This window comes from Hylobates moloch, unplaced genomic scaffold, assembly GCF_009828535.3.
Source record: "Hylobates moloch isolate HMO894 unplaced genomic scaffold, HMol_V3 SCAFFOLD_2, whole genome shotgun sequence".
NCBI lineage: Eukaryota > Metazoa > Chordata > Mammalia > Primates > Hylobatidae > Hylobates > Hylobates moloch.
This window is the reverse complement of record NW_026652277.1, coordinates 173632833-173652744: the sequence shown is the minus strand read 5'-3', so window position 1 is coordinate 173652744 and position 19912 is coordinate 173632833. Positions and strand designations below refer to the sequence as shown.

At 40.4% G+C, this 19912-nt stretch overlaps 1 protein-coding gene and 1 non-coding gene across 4 annotated transcripts in view; one reads left to right on the top strand and one right to left on the bottom strand.

The window, feature by feature from the left end:
- PDE10A (phosphodiesterase 10A) overlaps positions 1–19912 on the top strand; it is a 659574-nt gene that overhangs the window by 193196 nt on the left and 446466 nt on the right. The gene's annotated exons all lie outside the window — the stretch shown is intronic.
- TRNAK-CUU (transfer RNA lysine (anticodon CUU)) lies at positions 4069–4141 on the bottom strand. The gene has a single exon. It is a non-coding gene; the product is annotated as a tRNA-Lys (tRNA).

The following is a 19912-nucleotide window of genomic DNA, read 5'->3' as shown; positions in this document are numbered from 1 at the left end:
ATTTAAATGAATGTCTATACATCACACTCTCATTGAGGAATATGAAGGTGTTCTCTTATTTATGCTAGATTGTGCTATAATATAGCAAACAAGTTATAGAACTTCTGGGTCAAGAAGTGTTGAAAGAGCTTTTAAAATATTTATTCCTATGGTTTCAGATCAAAAAACTGATTCTCAGATGATTTTAGTCCTCATCTCTAATGCTCCAGATTGACTTTGCAGTGGAGTGGATGGTAAACTATTACCTGCTCTTCTGATTAATAAACCTTCTCTCCAAATAGGATACTTGCAGGTTGCCTGGCATACAGGATATGTTCAATGAGTTTTATTGAATGGATGAATTACTGAATAAGAAAAAAGTGATGGTTAAAGGTAGTTAGATAACTAACTTTGCTGAGTAATTACTCCTACGAAGTAGCATTCTGTAAAACTCTAATTCTGTATGTCTCCTAATACTATTACAGACGGCTATGCTTGTCTCTTATTTGGGGGACTTTTTATGGCTTCTGGCATAAAGGAGAGATGGTGAAAATGATGCTTATCCATCCCTTACATCATTTATTCATGCTTTCAGTAATTTGGGTGCATTTTCTACATGCTCACCAGGCCAGAGCAGCAGGACGGGCCCTCACCCAGGCTGGAACACCATCATTACTAGTATCCAATCCCCAGTTCTTCATGCTGGAAAACATTATCATTTCATTTCTTGTAAAGGCTTCACAATTCATTAACACTCAGAAACTTGTTGAGGTGTGTGAAAATATGATTAAGAATCCGTTTCTGAAAGTTCCCAGGCGATGCTAACATGCAGCTCCATTTGGGAACCACTGACTAGAAGTGTCACTTCATCCTTAACAAAATTTCTTTTGTCTCTAGAAATTCTCTTATTTTTATATGGGTTATTTATAATGGCTATTAGTAATTTAATGATCATTTTAACCTACAGTACTTCTACTTGGGGAATTTATTAAATTTTACTCGCTTCTTTAAGAGAGAGCTTACATTTTATTCATTTTATGCCATCAACTGTGAGGTCTTATTCATTAAATTGAATTTGAAAATACCCACTGAGAAAAATTTGCCACTAAAGAATATATTTAATTACTCACTTATACTTTCTAGAATGAAGCAAAGAAATGTTAATAAACACTAATTTAAACTATAGAATGATTACTAATATAGTTGCCATTATTGTTACATGTGAAGATTTGAAATTAGTAACCTAATTTTAAATAAGAAAATCATTAGTACATATCAAAAAATATTCAAAAAGGAACGATAGCTATAAATGTCCAGTTTTATAATCAAGTTTTTATGACTCACAAGTTCATCCATTTAGAGTTGCTCTAGTATTCTCATTTCAGGAATAGAGAAGTTCCTCTATTTCTTTTTTTCTGATAACAAGAACTCTGATATCAGTTCCATAGGACATTGTGGAAATCAGGGAACAACAAGTTGAAGTGCCATGTGGTGAGATTCATCAGCCTCGTTAATGCAAAACAGCCCATGTGCCATCTTTGTTTTATAAAAGCTGCAGGAAGATGACCTCCCAGTTTTCCCATAAACAGTCATGTGGAAAATAAGTCTTCTTTCTGTGAAGGAGAAATGCTTCTTTACCCCTCACGTGTACATTTAAATTATTTTGATACTAACCCAAGTTAAGTTTACTTTATCTTCAAAATGAGTTAGTGATGTTTTGGAAAAGAATGTTGGTGTGTCCACAAACTGAATTTGCGTTTGCTAATTACTCTTTTCATACAGCGCTTAGTGGGTTTAAAAGCACAGCCAACCGTGTGCTATGCCAGGTCTCCCTCCACCTGGGGTTGCCCCTCCTTTGAACTTCTGGGACACTCACAGTGTACGCTGTCTGATTTAGACTGTATCAGGGGCTTTTCTCTGTGTGTGAAATTGTCACTCCCATCAGATGTGCACTCTGTTAAATGCTGAGCTTAGGTCTTAAATAACCTGTTTCCTCCATGCAGCAGACTCAATAAATCGATTACGTAGCTAAAACGTTATTCTGGAATACATCGTCCAGGTCTGTATTTTAGGAAGTCACAACTCATTGTGAATATTGTTGAATGACATTAATGAGGAATATGGTGGCCACTAATTTAAGTTACTAAAGCAGTTTCAAAACAAATTATGGAAGTATTATAAACATTTGAATGAGAAACGCATTATTTTAAAGATACTTATTCTGAACTCTATCCCAGGCCTTCAAACCTGTTTGCACATCGGAATCACCTTGTTGAAATACAGAATCTGAGTTGAGGTGTGTGAAAATATGATTAAGAATCCGTTTCTGAAAGTTCCCAGGCGATGCTAACATGCAGCTCCATTTGGGAACCACTGACTAGAAGTCTCACTTCATCCTTAATTCTCTTTTATCCCTGAATAAAAAGAATTGTTTTTGTTTTTGGAAGACATCTGAATTACTTTGATTTAGCACCAAGACTATTTTACAAGGTGCAGAAGTTTGATAAAAGGTTCTTATTTTTTCATAGGACAATGGATTTAGAGGCTGTTAAATTTTGATAATGCCAAGTGGATAAGAATTTGGTTTAACACATAAAAGCATAACAATAACAACAACAATAATAATATTTTCTTAGCACTGAGACTTTTTTGGCTAAGTCTAACTGTCTTTCTGAGGATATCTATGATGCTAATCAAGCACCCTCTTGAGTTAAAATCTAAGCTTTATTTTACCAGCAAGATAAAACTATCGACTCAAAGAGCATTCAGATATTAGTCCCTGCTTTTTCAGAAATTCTGTCCATAGTCTAGAAAAGGAGTAGATGGGGAAAAATGAGAATAACTACTAGTATTTACTGAGTAGCTGGGACATGTCAAGCATTGGGTTAGGCACTTCATGTGAATAATCTCTCTCCAATGATCACAGCAACACCAGGATGCAAGGACCCTAAGTCCGTTTTCTAGATCAGGTGACTGAGGCTCTTCGAGATGCACACCTTGTCCAGTGCCCTGGGACTTGTAAAAGGCAAAGCAGCGATGAAAGAATTCATCTCTTTGAAACCCCCAGGGGATTCTCCCACAGAGCTGTAATTCTCCAATCCATGATGATCTATCCTTTTAGCTCTAGGACCTTGTGATAGAAGAGAACCTTTGACACTTTGCGGGATAAAGGACAGCATTGGTTCCTGGCCTTCTCTGTGAAAACCAATTCCCCAGGAGCTCTGTCAGTACTGAAAAGTCTCAGCCCCAATTCCCCCTTACCATTCTGATCCCGTCTTAATGGAACTGGACCAGCTAAGGGATTCCATCCCCACAGTAGCCTCCACCTGTCTTCATCCTGTGGGGAAAAGAAGGAGAGATCAGCCTGTTACTGTGTCTATATAGAAGGAAGTAGACATAAGAGACTCCATTTAGTTCTGTATTTGAGATGCTGTTAATCTGTGACCCTACCCCCAACCTTGTCCTTGCAAGAGACATGTGCTGTGGGACTTAAGGTTAAAAGGATTTTGGGCGGTGCAGAATGTGCTTTGTTAAACAAGTGCCTAAAGGCTGCTTATGGTTAAAGGTCATCACCATTCTCTTAAATCTAGAGAAAAAGAAAAACATTCGTCTCCTGCCCGTCCCTGGGCGATGGAACATCTCCGGGTAAAACCCTTTGTGTGCTTTGTTTACTGAGTAAGGAGAAAACCGCCTTTAGGAATAAGGTGGGGCTTGCTGGAGCAATACTGCTAAAAGGTTTATGGAGATGTTCGCATATGCATCTCAAGGCACAGCATTTTCTTTGCAACTTATTGATGTTACAAGGATTTTTTGTTCATATGTCTTACTGCTGATTTCCTCCCTACAATGATCCTATTGTCCAGTCACTCCCTTGTCTTTTTGATGGTAAAGATAATTATCAATAAATACTAAGGGAACTCAGAGGCCGGGGCCGGTGTGGGTCCTCTGTAAGCACAGCACCGGTCCCCTGGGCCCCGCTTTTCTTTCTCTACACTTTGTCTCTGTGTCTTATTCCTTTTCTCAAGTCTTTCGTCCCACCTAACGAGAAGCACCCACAGGTATGGAGGGGCAGGCCACCCCTTCATCTGGCGCCCAACGTGGGGCTCGAACCCACGACCCTGAGATTAAGAGTCTCATGCTCTACCGACTGAGCTAGCCAGGCCTTACCGGGTCACATCCCAGCTTGAATATACAGTTTCCCATGCAAACCCTATTACGGATGCCACTGAATTCCATCTATCTTGTCTCGGTGTCTCTGGCTGTCCCAATACCCATAGTTTTCCTACCCTCTAACCAGCGAATGTGACCTGCATGGAAAAGGAGAAAATAAAAGCAAAAGTGATCAGAGACACCGGCTGTCCATCAGAAGGGTGCTGTTTGGATGATAATTTTTGAGTGTGCATTTAAATAAGCAATTTGGCATTACTTGCTATTGTTTACATTTAACTGCCCTTAAAATAGAAACAATATGAGTAGTCTGTTATTCTACCTTCTACCATGTTCAAGTTTTGAAATTTAACATTCAAATTTCTTCAATTGTCCTAAGGTCCCTTAGTGCAAAGGGCTAAAAATAGAAAAACAGAAGAGAAGACTTAGGAAGTCAAGTTAAACAGAAAGTCAAGTGCTAAGCTAAGCAAACAAGCAGGAAGTTAAGCAGAAAGGTGGACAGGACCAGGTAAATGCCAAGGAGGTGCTCATGGGAGGTGATGGTTGAGGTTAGGATGGCTGAAGTGGGTGGATGCTACACGTCCAATGAGTTAGAGGCAGACACCCTTTCTTTGTCTTTCTTTTTTTTTTTTTCTTGAGAGAGAGTCTCGCATTGTCACCCAGGCTGGTGTGCAGTAGTGTGATCTCGGCTCACTGCAACCTCCCCACCTCCCAGGTTCAAGCGATTCTCCTGCCTCAGCCTCTGGTGTAGCTGGGACTACAGGTGCACACCACAACGCCCAGCTAATTTTTGTATTTTTAGTAGAGACAGGGTTTAACCATGATGGCCAGGCTGGTCTCGAACTCCTGATCTCCTGATCCACCCACCTTGGCCTCCCAAAGTGCTGGGATTACAGGTGTGAGCCATCGCGCCCGGCCAAGGCAGACAACTTTTCATAGCCACTTCTCACTTTCTTCTTGGACAGCAGTCCGTTTATTTCTCAAACCTAGGTTACTCCTGGCTTTCAAGCGACCTTGCACTAGGAACGTGGCAAGTCACGTAACCTCACTTGTTCTAGTTTCCTCTTCTCTGGAATGAATGGTGTTGACATAGATGGGCTCTATTGGCTGCTCCTAGATCTCAGTGTTTGTCACAGTTCTTACACAGGGCTAGTAATGGCTGGTAAGGATTTGTAAAGCACTCATTCTGTGATACCTTAGCTCTGAATGTGAGATTTCTCTAAACCGATGATATTACAGGTGTTGATGTTTTCATTCTATATTTGTGACTCGTTTCCTTTCAGAAGAAAACATCCTCTCTTCTGTGAAAAATGTCCACCACTACTTTAATAAAAAGAGAATCATCAAATAGATAAAAGTTCCCAGTCTCTAGGAGTGGCCTCTTTTTAAGTGTACTCATTTCTGTTCCCTAATTTTATTCATTCCTTCTATAGAAATGGTATGCATGGGTAAAAACATGCCACCTTACATGCTATGGTGGGGGATAAAAATCTAAAAGACCTGGTCCTCACCTTTAAAAGACTGTATCTTAGTAGAACTGATAAGACACATATGCCAAAAATATAACTAAAATGATGACTGTAACAGTCATTTGTATTATATTCTGTAACAGGCCCCTGGCTGTGCACTTGACAAGTGTGATGAGGTGCCCTCCATTATTACTTTAGCAGCCCTAGTAAGGGGCTTCAGGCATAGCATCTACTCAATAAACACTTGCTAACTGAGTAAAGTATTTTCAGCACTATTTTAGATGGCTAAGTAGCCAAAAAATGTTACTGCCTTCACAGACCACAAAATTCTATAGAGTATGTGAGTCACATACTCGTGAATTTATAAGCGAGGAAGTACATGTAGAGCAACAGAGAGGACCACAAAGCAAGTGTTAGGAAGCCGTGGTCATGTGAAAACACCACACAAACATCTCTATTTGTGCATAGGTGGCTTTTCTTCTTTCCTTCATACGCAGCAGCATTTAAAAAATCACACACGGTTCCCATACAGAAATGGAACTGCAGTTTTGAAATCTGATTGTACAATTTCCTGCTCCCCACATCCTGTACCCATTAAGTCACCATGCATCTGCAAAGGCTTGTCTGCTGGATGGGTAAGTACGTCCCCGGGCACACGGTAAGACGTAGTTCTTGATGTTCTTTGGAATAGGCGTCTTCGTTTTAGAATTAGTTTATGATGAATACTACGTTATACATGGACCCAGGGGAAATACGATGGATTGTGTTAGCAGAGTTCCAAGTTCCAGAGAAAATGTCAGGGGAGGGTTGAATAGTTGAGTCCAGTGTTCATTTGTGAAGGTCAGATGAAACATAGTGAAACCACACTGATCTCTAACTCTGGACGTAGCCCTCATACACATCAGAACTGCCATGGACTCAGCCTATTTTTTAGGCAGTTGGTGATACAGGTAATCAGGTTTCCCATGCCTTGGCCTGCTGTGGACTCTGACGAGGTTTGAGAGTGATTTACGGTGAAGATGGCCCAATAAATGCCTGTAAACTGAAGTAAGGGAGGAGGCTCGTCTACAGCAATGCCTGTGAGCACACTTAAATCAGCAATTCTTTCTCTGAAGCAATAAATCAAATTCCAGAGGAGGATGACAGTAAAATCCCAGAGGACAATTAACTTGTCAGCAGTTCACATGACTTCGTCCTGTTACTGAGCTACACGCTAACTTTGTGATTAGATTTTGAACTATTAAGAAACTTTTGATTTAAGGAATTCAAGGTGAACATACTTTAATTAGAACTTCCAGATTACACTTAGGCAGTAAATCAACTACACTCATTCTCATATTCTTGGGCACTTTTCCCTTCCTTGGACGTTTTTACCTTTACTATCTGGGTCATTGTCTTACTTTGCTGTGGCTGAAGTCACAACCAAAAATGTTGTAACCTAAAACAATGTAAATTCATTATTTTACAGTCTCTAAGTTAGAAGATCAACACAGGTCTCACTGGGCTAAACTCGAGGTATCAGCAGGGCTGGCTCCTTTTGGAGGCTTCAGGGAAGCATCCATCTCCCCACTTCTCCAGCTTCTTGAGGCCGTCCACATTCCTGGGCTTGTGGTCCTGCTCCATCTTCCAAGCCAGCAACAGCAGATTGAGTTCCTCTTACTTAGCATCACCCTGACCTCCTCTCCTGTAGACAAGTCTTCCTCTTCCACCCTCTGCTGTCTCCACCTTTGTGATTACCTGGGGCCCACCAAGATCATCCAGGGTAGCCTCCCATCTCTAGATCCCTAAGTTAATCAATCACATCTGCAAAGTCTCTTTTGCCATGTGAGGTAACATAGTCATAGGTTCCAGAGATTTGGATGTGAACATTTTTGTTGGGGCATCATTCTGCCCAACCACAAGCATGTACCTGGCACTCACCGCGTGTGGCAGTTAGTTGGTGTGTACTTTCTCTACCTGTAAATCCCTGGATGGAGAACATGATTTTTTCTCTCTGCATCGCTTTGCATTTCATCTGGTTCACTTAACCTGATCCCCAGTGTCTTAGTCTGTACAATGTGGCCATAACAGAATACCTGAGGCGGGGTATTTATTTTAAAAAAAGTAGGTGGATGTAGGTCACAGTTCTGCAGGCTGGGCAGCTCAAGGCCATGGCTCTTGGTTCTGGCAAGGCAAGGGCTTTTGTGGTGCTGCGTCATAACATGGCAGAGAAGGTCAAAGTGTAAGTGGACACGATCAAAGAGAAGACCGGAGGGGCCTCCTGGCTTTGTAACAAACCACTCTCATGGGACTATTCCATTTCCTGGAGAACTAATTCAGTCTCGCCAGAGTGAGACCTCACTACCATGAGAACAGCACCAGGCCGTTCATGAGGGATCTGCATCAGTGATTCCAACACCTCCCACTAGGCCTCAGCTCCCAACACTACCACATTGGGGACCAAATTTCATCATGGGCTTGGCAGGGAAAAGCCAACCATACCCACACCATAGCACCAGCCTGGGAGCCAAATGCACCAAAAAAGGGAACGAGAAAGCCTAGAACTGAACTATCCGGCATTCAGATACCAAAGAGATCCAAAAAGTTAAACAATCACGAAGAAAATGCTGGGTTGAAGGACACACACTATACTGAATACAACAGAAGCGTTGAGAGGGTCAGACCTCAGGCAAATTCAAGGCCAACAGCTGGCACCAATGTGGGAAGATGAAGCTTGCATAAACATAAGTCCAATCGTTATTTATCGTGTAAGGACTTGGTAATTAGAAGAAGTGCAAAGATGGTCCAAACCGCCTAGATGATGCTTTCTTGCAGGGTGAACTTTGGTAAACACTGGGGGATGGAGGAGAGAGGAATCTGCCTTCCAGGCTTGTCAAGTTTGCTCTTAATCGTCCTGAGAACACAGGATCTGATGGAGCATTTGTTGGTCATCTGCAAGGCTGTGATATTTTACTTTATCACTTCCACCTACCACTTTTATAAGTATTTTTATTCTCCATTAAACAGGCTTTTATGTATCATTTGGAATACACAGAGCATTTACCAATTAATCACATTAAAGACTTATTATCTGTTCTCTTATGATACACCTATTTTGATATGGTGTGAAGATAATTGTTATAATCTGTATTAATTACATACTGGCATTCATTAAATATGAAAATGTTCAGTTGTTTGAAAGAAAATGACTAGCCTTTTGGAATATTAAAGAGTATTCTGTTTTATTGTATTTTTACACTAAATGATTAGGCAAAAAGTTTTTACTAGACATTAGTATTTTTATTTATTAAATTTCAGTCCCCTTAGAAGAACTCAAGGTATTAGCCAATTGAATTCAAACTTGTACCACTTAAATATACAAACATAAATAATCTGAGAAGGGAAAAACTAAGTATAGAGGGGGAGAGTATAGAAAAGGCAGTAACACATTTAGACTTGAGGCAAGAACAGGTGTTTTTGTCTTAAGACGCCAGCAGGGCTAGGCACTCAACAGATGCTCTCCAAACATTCGTGGCCCATCGGAGTGAATTGAAGAGTGGGTTGGCAGCAGTGGGCGGGAGGGCAGCAAAGCCTCCTTCCCTGGCAAACCTGAGGAGGAGGAAGGGGAGAAGCAGCTGCCGTGGCCATGTGGGAAGAAGAGTCAGGGACAGGCAGCAGGAGGTGCAGGGCGCCCCTGAGAGACAGGAGCTGCATCACAGCAGTCAAACACGAATTCAGCTCTGCCAGGGGCCCAGAACCCTGTCTGCTAGTTTGCCTGAGATCAAGAATGTATGCAGAAAATTCCAGAAAATGCAAGCAAAAAATTAAACAATCAACTTTGTAGCCACCACCCCAAATAATTAAACAATATTTTAAAAGCAAGTAACATTTTATGACTTTTAAAAGGCATTAAAATACATTTGTTGGAAGGGGGATTAATTGCAGCAGAGTACGGCTGCTTTGCAATGACAAATGAAAACCCCACATAGGGCTTGATACAGAGTAGATCTAACAGGAAGCTGCTGAAGCGATGTGACTTTGGGGATGCAGGGAAATCCCCTTTACTTAGGAAAAAAATGACATTTATACACACATGTGCAAGTGTGAACACACACAATCATTCACTACACAATGATTTTCCATTATTTTAAACTAAACAATGACTTGTTTTTCTGTTGAAGTGAAAATGCCCTTGCATGTCACCTGGAAAAGAAGGAGGGCATTCAAGGAAGGTTTGGGGAGCTTGTTACACGTAGGGAAAAAAACAAAAATTTGTATCACTACCTCACACCATCAATTCCTAATAGATTGTGTGGAAGACAATATATTAAAACTCCAAAATGACAAGTGAATATCTTTGTGATTCTGGGAATGAAATAATATCTTAAGAACTAAAAGCATTACCCACAAAAGAAATTATCGTTAAACTCGACCCTATTACAATTAAGAACTTCTGCTCATTAAATAATAGCATTAAAAAGGTGAAATGGCAAGACACATATTGGGAAAAGACACTTGCAACACCAATAACCAACAAGGGATTTGGACCTAGAATACATAAAGGACTCTTAAAATCAATTTCTAAAAATGACAATCTAATTAAAAAAATTTTTAATTAAAAAAAATTGGGCAACAAATACAAGCAAGAATTTCATAGAGGAAAAAACTCCAGTGGTCAGTGGAAATATGAAAAGATGCTCAACCTCCTTACAAACATAAGTTTAAACTACAGTGATACAATTTAAAAGTTGGTGAGGATATAGATAATGGAAATCCTTACCTGTTATTGACGGCAAAGTAAATTGCCTCAACAGCTTTGGAGAACAATCAGGCACTGTGTATTCAGTAAAGCAAAACACTTTTGTAGCCCAGGGGCAGCAACTCCACTCCTAGGTGTGTTCATTATAGAAACTTGCATGCATCTGGGCACCAGGAACTGTGCTCGGGGAAGTCCAGAGCAGCTTTGGAGACAGCCCAGAAGTCATTATAGAGAAAAATGGAATATTATACAGAAGTGAAGATGGCTGTGCCTACATACTATAGAGCATGGATGAATTTTAGAAACAAAATACTGAATCAAAATAAACATGTAGGCCAGGCGCAGTGGCTCACGTCTGTAATCCCAGCACTTCGGGAGGCCGAGACGGGTGGATCACGAGGTCAGGAGATTGAGACCATCCTGGCTAACATGGTGAAACCCCGTCTCTACTAAAAATACAAAAAATTAGCTGGGCGTGGTGGTGGGTGCCTGTAGTCCCAGCTACTCGGGAGAGGCAGGAGAATGGCGTGAACCCGGGAGGCGGAGCTTGTAGTGAACCGAGATCCTGCCACTGCACTCCAGCCTGGGCGACAGAGTGAGACTCCGTCTCAAAAAATAATAATAAAAATTAAAAATTGAAAATAAACATGTAGCAAAAATGAAAACAAACAAACGTAGCCTTTTTAATTTAAACCCCAAACCAAGCAAAGGTAAGCAGTGTATCCTTCTTGAGATAGACACATATATATGTACTAAAACTATTTTTTTAAAGGAGGTAATGATTAACCCAAAATTTCAGTGATGGAGGCCCTCTAGGGGGCAGAGGCAGGAGGCAGTGTTGGGAGGAGCAGGCCAGCAGACACCATGGTGTCGGTAGGTAACCTTCCAATTCCGGACTTGATGACTGGCTCACGAGTGATCCGTTATGATGCTTTATGATGTACCTCTGTGTGTTAGACGTAGATTGTTTTGTATGTTTTAAATATTCCATAACTGACAATTGAATGTAAATACCCTGGGGGAGGTCAGCCTCCGATCATATCTGTCCATTTGGCTTCAGAGTGGTTTTGCTCAGCCGGCATTTTCCCCCCAAGAGGGTTTGATGGCCACAGGAGAGACGTTCACATATTTAACAGAGTTCACTGTTTGACCATCTTGCTTAGGATAATAACTCAGAGTCTGTCTGTCCTTCCTAGAGATGGGCCACTACTGACTGCAAAGACGAGCTTCCCTCTGTTTTCACATGTGTGGAATCATCAGGGTTTTTGTTGAGTGCCCTTATTAGGGCCAGTTCCTTGGGAAAGGGTCCTATAGGAAAACCTAACCACGACCAAAGAAGAGAAGAATCATTCACCTGGCCCCTCAGAGCGCTCAGCCCACTGCACCCCGATGCTCCCGTGATCTTTGTCTGTTCGCCCTCAAAGCCACTTCAAATAAACATTCTAGAAAAGAAGCGTTCTTGCCACCCAAATGCAACTCAAATCCGCTTTCCATCCAGGTGACTCTCTCATCTCCTCTGCTCAGCTACTCTGCCCCGCCCCTACCAATGCCAGCCCCGCAGAGCAAAGCTGAGATTCGTCCGGAATGCTGTTCTCAGTAGACCAGCATGGAGTGCCAGGTATTAATACTGGCTTTGAAGATCACAGGGAAGCAGGGCCAGATTCTCCTCACCCTCACTTCACAATTCCCTCCTCCTCAGTTTTAAAGTGAAGACAAAGAGGAACATGACACAACAAACATGCATGTGTAATTTTGTTGCACGTGTCTGTGCAATTTCCAGGAAGAGAAAAGCTTCCTGGAAAGCAGGCAGGCAATTTCAGTCCTGAGGCTGATGTGGTCTCACTTAGGCAACGGTTTCACCCTCCCTGGGCCTCAGTCGCACCATCTCTAAAGCAGAATGGCATTTGCCTTGCCACTCCCCTCTCTGCTCTGTGGCCCTCACTGAGCTTCTCAAGGGTCAAGGACCAGACCTCCTTGATTTCTGTCAGGGCTGAATGCAGTGCCCAGGAGGGATGGAAAGAGAAAGGAGGGAGGAAGAGAAGGAGAGAGGAGAGGGTGGGAGGTGGTTCAGTCGCAGCAGTGTGTTGAAGAGCATAATACGCGAGAAACTTTTGTGAACTTTGGAGAGTGTTCTGCAAATCTAAAGTGATGAATGCCATTACTAAGGTCAGTTACTGTTAATGATCGGCACATGCATATCAAAAACAGCTCCCAGCTCTGTAAGGCATTAGAGTGAAAGCAAGCAATTTTTTAATGAAACATTCATTTGCCTTCTTTTACTGCAGTTCTTTGATTTAATCAAAATAAGCAAAAATGGCCAATGATTGTATCAACTTCTGAACTTGTTGAATCTACTTGGATGTTACTGTAACCCACTAGGAGAAAAGGGAAGCAGAAATACTATGTATTAATGTTCTTCAATTTTCTTACACTTGTAACCCTTTTTTACTTTAGAAAAGTTTAAATGTGTTATACATATGCATAATTAATAAGGAAAAGCTACTTGATTTATATAATTAACCATAGTCAATCTAAAAATAAGTTTATTTAAATTAGTGTGAATTTCATAGCTAAAAATATTTGTGAAGAAACAGTTTGGCTATTTTTTCTCATCAAACGGGATGTTTGAAAATAATAAATAAAAGCAGCTCAATACTATTGGTTACTTTCTCCTATTTCTTCTTGAACATGCCAATCGAATAAAATCACTTGAAGACTTTGGCAATGTTGAAGCTGATTAAATTTATTATTCAAGTTGAGTTCCATAAGAATATGAAACATTCCCTTTCTGGAAGTAATTCAGTTACTGGCCATTTTTTCTCACTGAAAATTAGGTGTAAGTTTTGAGCTCTAATACAAGTTCCAAGTTTAGTATCAATTAAGTGTGTATTTTTGTTACGTATGAGCTTTATAGGTGTATTTTAATAACTGGCTTTAAAAGATAAACCGAAAAAGATTAATTGCTTAAGCAAAATGGTTTGTTTTCAATTAGTGTCATCCTTTCTGTTAATTGGAGACAGGTTAATAAAACATGGGTCAGTAACACTAGGACATTTTTCCCCCAACATCCCCAAAATAAGATTTATTGTCCCATTAGGAAAATGTAAGCGGTGCATTATCTTTTCCTCAAGTGCTTAAGCATTATGTCCTGTGATGGATGGGTACGACAGGCAGTGGCGGGGTGGGCAAAGGAAGTGGGCAGGCTTGTTTCCAGCTGATGACCTTTGAAAAGTTCACGACCAGCAAATATTCATCCTGCTGCCAAAATCGCGGATGATTTCAAAGTCACGGTGTTAAGCGGGTTGCTAAGGAAGTGATACGGTGGAGGCTATTGTGCAGCTGAAGTGGTTGTTATGGCCACTCTGCATGTTAGAAAAATGTCAATTATTCTGAAGAGGTTGGCAATGCTACCTGGCATCCGCTCCACAATGGTGATTATGGTATCACCATTCTTGTTGTAGCAACAAGCCAGTCCTCTGAAATGTTTTCCAGAGGTTTGCATTTGTTGACTCCATTGACTATTTTCTTGATAATGTTGCTGGGATAAACTAGAAAACAAGTTTCCCCATGGTCAGCTGGAAATACTCATATTGCACTTGGACAGAGCGGATTGTTTCTGAGAAGGGCCAGTGATGAGCACCAGTTCCCTCCTCACCCAGGCCAACAGCGTTTCACGGGACCCCTGGGCTCGTCCTGATGGTTCTCTTCCAAACGATGATCTAGAAAGATGTCCCATGTCAAGTTGCTTGCCTTTCAAAGGTCTTCAAATCATTGTTCCTCCATATCGTGGTCAGAGTTAGTGCTTTCATGCTGGTGAGCGCTTGGGGAATTTTTTTTAGGACTATGAAAGAGACAAAAAACTAAAAAAAAAAAAAAAAAAAAAAGTAATAAAAATGAGAGCTATATTCCAGCCACCCAGAATGAGGAACTATAATTTTGTCACATTAGCTGCCACTCTGTTTGAAGTAAAGAAAATAATCTTGGTAACATCAGAGATCTAATTCAGCATCCTAGCCCTTCCTCCCTCTCCAGAAGCAGTAACTATCAGCTAGCAAATTTGGTAGTTCTTTTCCAGGTCATTTATTTTATATATTATATACTATATACATATGGCATATAAAATATGCATATGTTTTGTTTTATATATTTGTATATACATTATATATAATATGTAATAAATAAATACATAGGTAATAAATATCTATACATATTTATATATTATATATACATTTTTATTATATATTTTATTATATATACATATATTCAAGAGCAATATTTAGTCCTTTTATGTATTTTTAAGATACACATAAAATACATATTTATTTCTACATGTCCCTGCAATTTGTTTTCTCCTGTCAAAATTATCTTGAAAAGTAATTTCTATTATTGCAAATCTATTCCTAGCAGTCTTGCTATTTAATAGTCATTTTCAGAATGGAATTAAAATGAAAAGAAGGCACAAATGTTAAGATAATCACTTTCAAGTCACATTCATTTTATCTTCCCATTTTTAGAAGTTCTTTAACTTTATATTGACTTTTTATTTTACTTTTTTTTTTTCCTATTTGGCTTTTAGAGGGAGCTAGTGTTTTAATGTGAAAAGCTTCTCATTACTGGGGCTTCTTAAAGAGGCTAGTGTCACACGTAAGTGAATTTTCCAGACAATTGAAATGTCAGATCTTTTTTAAATTGAAAAGTTTGGATGGAAGTCTTTCTGAAGTAGTGTCTTAAAAGCATCTCAGCTTTAGAAAAAAAAAAAGTTGAAATACTTGTTTGAATCAGATGATAGTTGTAAGACATGTTACTTTTACAATTTTCAGGGTTCAGGGCTATTTTTCACTATTGTAAATGACACCCTAAGGTTTTGAGTTCTTATGTCTAGATTTTACAGTTTTTCTGTCCGTTTACTTTTCCTCACACTGACAGCCATTCTTTTCCCCTTTCATCAGTGGTAGAGACTCAGGAAACTCTCTCTTTCCTAATTCTTGATAGACTGTTATCTGGAAATTTTGACAATAAACTAAGTAGCCCAAACTAATCTTTTCTCAATAGTGAATTCGTTTATTGCATGCGCTTGAGTCAGGGGCCTTGTTTGTCTTTAATTTTTGTTCTTGGCTATATCTTGGTCAAAATAACTGAACCTGAAGATCTGGACTTTTCTGAAATTTGTGTTGTGGAAAGAAAAATTTAGTATTTGTAAATTATATATTTTTAAGCTTATACTTTTATTGGAGAATATGGAAAAATAATGAAGCAATAGGGTTCAAGTTGTTAACATGAGATATAGAGCAACATTTCAAATAGAGCCTGTATAGCAAATTCATTGTTTAAGCGAGTTCCATAAGAATACAAAACAAGCCCTTTCTGGAAGTAAAATAGTTATTGGCCATATTTTCAGGAAAACTTTCTGTTGAACATTATTTCAGATGTGGAAACATCTAAGAGAACTCATAATGTCAACATGCATTTCCCCAATAAATAAACAAGAGAAATGATACTGACAAGAACAAGAAATGATTATTTCTTCTGCCAAAGTTGGAAGCGACCAGATACGGATGTGCGTATTTTAAGATCATGGTTTGTGCTGTTGGAGTAGGAATAAGTAAAAGCTCTTTAATTTGAATCTGAATCGAAAATGAAAATTTAAAGGGATCCTTGCTTCACAGATCATTTTGGCAGTCTATTTTTTAAAAATAATTTAGCATAAGGAAATGGTAAAAATGAGTTTGTTGAAAGAATCAATTATCTATGGATTATATTTTAAACACTCACTGGTAACTGATTTCTACAAAAAGAATGCCCAGCCAGGAGTCTCTGCATTTTGCAGGGAGTGGAGGCTGTTAGTCCATTTCCTAATGTGTACTTCCAAATGCTGCGTTGTTGCTGCTTCTATACTATTCTGTCTTTCAGATTTTTCACTCTATCTCTTCCTTGCTCCCCCACCCCGCCCCCAAATCAACAAGCATAAACTTTCCTCACTTCCGCCCCTAAATTTGTCTTCTCAGCTAGATTTATTTCGAAAATAAAGTACTAATTAAAATATACAATGACAATAATCATCATCGCGGGACCATAGGGTTAGGAAGGGCCCTGGAGGTCACGCAGGCCTCATTTGTACAGATGAGGAGATAGCCCAGGTTGGGCAACTGGCCCTGGGAGCTGATAATGACCCCATGGCAACGCGGGCCCTGGACACGGGAGAGAAGGCCACAGCACGGAGGCCCCAGGACGCCACATGGAGAAGGTTGGAGGTGATGTCTACAACAGGCGCTAGGAAACAATGGGGCTTGGAAGGAGGAGGGAAAGTGTCAGGATTTCTCCTTCAATTTTTTAGGACTTTACTGTATAAGCCCTAAGAATTTAGGGCTTTACTCTCTCATATAGTAAAAATCTAGCATTTAGCCTGTTGCGTTTAATAACTGACAATGCATCCTATTTCAACACTGAAGAGAATCCCCATAATGTTCAGTTTTCGTCAATACTGTAGTTTCCTTGTCAGGCTTTCTTCAAAGACACAATGCTTTATTCTTTGTACTTGCCGGTGGGGCTAAAACCACTTTGTATTGTTTAAATAAGGTATTATCAGAGTTAAACACTACTTTATTTTCACAGAAATATGAATTTTTAAGTTGAATCTTTTAAAGAAGCATTTCAAACAGCAAAAGACAGGGCGGTGGAAAGACTGACCCTCAGGTGGGGCAGCAAGGGGGGTAAGTGCTGATGAGCCGGCCAAGGGAAGACCAACCCCCACCCCAGCCAGAACCCTCCGGTGCCCCGCCGTCTCTCTGGCCTGTCTTCCCCTCATGCAGCCAGCTGTGCATCACACCACGTAGGCCAGGGTGGCTCATCCGCCCCACAGGCGACCTAGCATTCATCCAAAATGTCGCCGTGGTTTGTTCTCATGCAGGCAGAGGTGAGCCAGTCCCCCAGCTTCCCAATCCTGCCATCCAGCTTCCAACCTAAAGCCTGAATGACTTGAAGACATGGAAGGGCTTTTTATTTTTGCTTTTTGTTTTGCTTGCTTTTTTTTTTTTTTCTTGTTAAACTGGAGATTTGACAGAGGTGGACTAAGGATTTTGGAGTGGATTTTTCTGGCCATTTTTGCAAATGTGTTACTTATTTTACTTAGAGAATTGTTGAGGAATGTGTGCTTTGAGGAAAGAAGTTTGATTTTCTGTGTCCTTCCTGGGTGTCTTCTCTTTGGGTCTTGCCTCCAAATCAGAACTTGGTTGTTGGCCGTGTGAGCTCTGGGTGACTCTGGTTCTACTGGAATGATGCAAATGTCTGTAGGGCTCATGTGAGCAGGGGACCTGAGCTGGAAGGACACTTCACAGGGCAGTGTCTCTGTGTGGTTGAGAGGTTGGTACCCTGTGTCATTAGGTGGAGTCCAACCAGAACTTGTTTCTGGGCCCGCAGGGTTCTACATAAGGAAACAAAATGAAGTCGGTCCAGATTTCACTTTTTAAAAAACTATATAATTCCATAGCGCCCACGGTAGGCTCTCTGCATCTCTTTATGATTTAATAAACAGAGGCAGAGACTATTTGGTGCCCTTTCTTTCAGCCATTGGTTGCTCAAGGCACAACACATAAAAATATGAACAAAACATGGGTTCTGCCCTCAGAGCCTCATTCTCTAAATCCAGTCCTGCAATGGCGGTAACTGTCACTGTGGGCAAAGAGGGATGGAGCTTCGTCCCACCGGGGAATGGTGGCTGGGAGCCAGAAGGACAGGAGGGGTCCCAGAAAAGATACCGTTTTCAGGATGAATGGGGGGATGATGGCCGGGTGGAGGTGCAGTGTGCTCACGTGCAAGGTGGCCCCGGGGGCACCTGAGGACAGGCCAGCGAAGCCTCCAAGTGCTCTTTTCTCCTGCAGGTGAAGTCTTGACTTCAAATGGTTCGAGAGTGAAATGACACACCTGTGTTTTAGAGACCTCACTGGATTTAGAGACCAGCTTGAAGGTTAATGCCCATTTTTAGAGCAGAGATAATGAGGCCTGAGCCTGGCAGATGACTCTCCCGGGAGGATGGAGGCGTTCTTGAGTCGCTCCCCAGGCAGAATGGAGGGCTGCGGGGTGATGCGAAGGAAGGCAAGTAGCAGTCCAGGCTGGCTCCAGTGTTTCTGGGGTGGAATTTCAGGGCAAGTCTCCAAGTTCTTACAATTTGCATCACTTCTTGAAATAAAAGATTACCTCCTATACATAAAAGACTCTATATACAGAGAATATCCTGGAAGGATCTAAAGAAAACTGTTTTATTTATGAAGTGGATATGGAGGGTGGAAGTCAGGAGGGAGATTTGTAGTTTCCATTTAACACCTTTCTGCTTGTCTGATTTCTTTCCTCCCTCCCTCCCTCCCTCCCTCCCTCCCTTCCTTCCTTTCTTTCTTTTTCTTTCTTTCTTTTTTTAAAAAAAGATGTTATTCTACAATTCCTAAGTTGCAGAGTACTGGGAAATGTGACATCATTTGATTTGATGCTTTTTGATTCACTGTAAGAGAAACTTCATGGAACTCATATGTAGTCCTGAGAAGAACCTAACTCCTTTTTTTTTTTTTTTTTTTTTTTGCCCCTTTGCATTAGATTTACTTTCATTTGTTTGTTTTCATTTGGTAATACTTGCACTTCTGTACTTAGGACTAGAGACAGAAGCTAGCTCTTGCCAGGGTTTTCTTAGAGCAGAGCATCTGTTTTCTTGAGATGTTAGTACATCTGTCTTGAGATGTTAATACTTCCCTTTTCAGGAATTACATTTATAAAAGAAAATGAAAACTACCTAATGGATTAAGGGTGGTATTTATAGCTGTAATTTACTTATATCTAAGAGTATCTTCCAAGTCTTTAGATATTATATTGTATAATTTATTGTATTTGTATTGTACACAGAAACTCACTAAGGCTAACTTGCCAGGTAAGTGGGCAGCTTAGTTCTCAAAATGGAGCACCAATGCCCTCTCTCTGCTCTATTCCATGTTGTGAAATGCCTAATAATTTTGGTTTAGATGCCAGACACTGTGCCTTTGTTCGCGGGCAATTTTGCTAATGTTTTCCATTTCTATCTGCATGTCATTTCCATGATTTTGTGCTTTCCAAGATTTTCACAGGGTAGAAAAAAACTATTAGCAATTAAACTTTTGTTGAATTTTAGTTCCGTGCTTGGCAGAGTGTAGGATGTGTGCAGTCAGAAGTCTGCATACATTCTTTTCTTTGGCAGACAAAGAGGAAGTGATTCTAGCAATATGCATCACTGTTTAAATTAACCAATACAAATTGCCCCAAGAGCTATACCCCAGCTTTTCACTATTTTTGAAAATAGGTTATAATTTCAATAGACTATCTACTCTATAGTTCGTGTTGTTATTGTCATTGTTTTAAGCAAATTACTGTCTACCAGATAACACAGAGTCACTGTAAAGCTGTGCTGTCCAACACAGCAGCCCCCAGCTACATGTGGTTATTTAAGTTTAACTTAATTAAAGTTAGATGACAAGAAAAATTTAGTTCCTCGGCTGTTCCAGCCACGCAGCAAGTACTCAATGGCTCTGTGTGGCTAATGACC